Source organism: Hylobates moloch, unplaced genomic scaffold, assembly GCF_009828535.3.
Source record: "Hylobates moloch isolate HMO894 unplaced genomic scaffold, HMol_V3 SCAFFOLD_7, whole genome shotgun sequence".
NCBI lineage: Eukaryota > Metazoa > Chordata > Mammalia > Primates > Hylobatidae > Hylobates > Hylobates moloch.
Genome location: NW_026652282.1, coordinates 48102126 through 48103445, shown reverse-complemented (window position 1 = coordinate 48103445; position 1320 = coordinate 48102126).

Below are 1320 nucleotides of genomic sequence, written 5' to 3'. Positions count from 1 at the left end.
TCCGACTTCCGGATCCCAGGCTGGCAGCGCCCGACTCCGCCCGTCTCCGCCCACCGTGCGGTCTCCGCGGGGGGGCGGAGCTTCTGACTGACAGCTCGCGCCCGCCCGTCCCTTCCTCGCGACCACGCTGGCCCCGCCTCTTGGCTGCCCCGTAGGTAAGGAAATAGCGGAGGAGGGAGAAGGAGGACGGCGAAGTGACCGGGAAAAAGCGGCGGGTCGACTGGTGCGGCCATATACCTTACTTGCAAGCCAAAATTTTGTCTGCGGGCATCTGTCTGGGGTTAAATATGCGTGCTCATAACCAGGCAGTGACCACGCCCAGTCAGACAAGGGTGGGGGATGGTGTCTTTGTTTGCCTGGAAGATGGCGACAGCAGGGTGTGAGAAAATGGCCGCCTGGGTCACATGTCTGGCCGAGTATTCCCCACCTGAAGTGAATTGGTTAGCTGTTCCCAACCACCTTCCCGGGTCCTTGAGCCCCAGACCATCCCTGAGCACTCCGAGCTTTTTCTGCATACGTTTAGATCTATGGCCATACCCAACCCCAGCTAGAGCAGGAGCCAGAACAACTAGAAGCCTCTCCCACCCTTTTGCCTTCTTCCCCTCCTACTCCATCCTTCCCTCAATCCCGGAGCAGCGTCTGCAGAAGGGAATGAATTTATATCTCTGGAGTGGGGCAAGTAGGGGTTTCTGAAGCCATCTCAAGGAGCTGGCTGGGAAGTGAGGTCTCCCCCCACAAAATAGTAAATACTAGTCTGCAAATGTTTTCTTCTTGATGGTTTAATTCCAGCCCCTCCTCTTCCTCAAGCCTAAACCCTGGGGTGGGGCACAGAGTAGGTGGAACTCTGTGCCTCCGAGGGTGGGTTTGTTTCTCCACTTCAAGCACAGACGGGCTGAAAATGACTCCCTCTGTCCCTTTATTCCTTACATAAACAGGACTCACTACCTCTCTACATCGTTGGAGGGCTTCTAACCTCTCATCCTAGAGACACATGAAATTCCTCTGGACCCCAAACCAGCCCTGACCACTTTCACCTTTGCCCCTGCATTTGCAATTTTTTTGCTGTTTCTCTAAGACCTAACTCTTGTCACTTCGATGAAACCTTCCCTGACTTTCCCAGATGAGTTAGAAACCCAGAGCACCTTACCTATACAGCTAAGCTAGCACTTATCACAATACTGTAGTTGTTTATGTGACTGTGTCTCCACAGGAGGATGAACTCCCTGAGAGCAGGGGCCATGTATCTCAAGCTTTCAACAACACCCAGCACAAGACTGGTACGAGGCAGGCTTCAACAAATGTTTGTTAAATGGGTGAGTT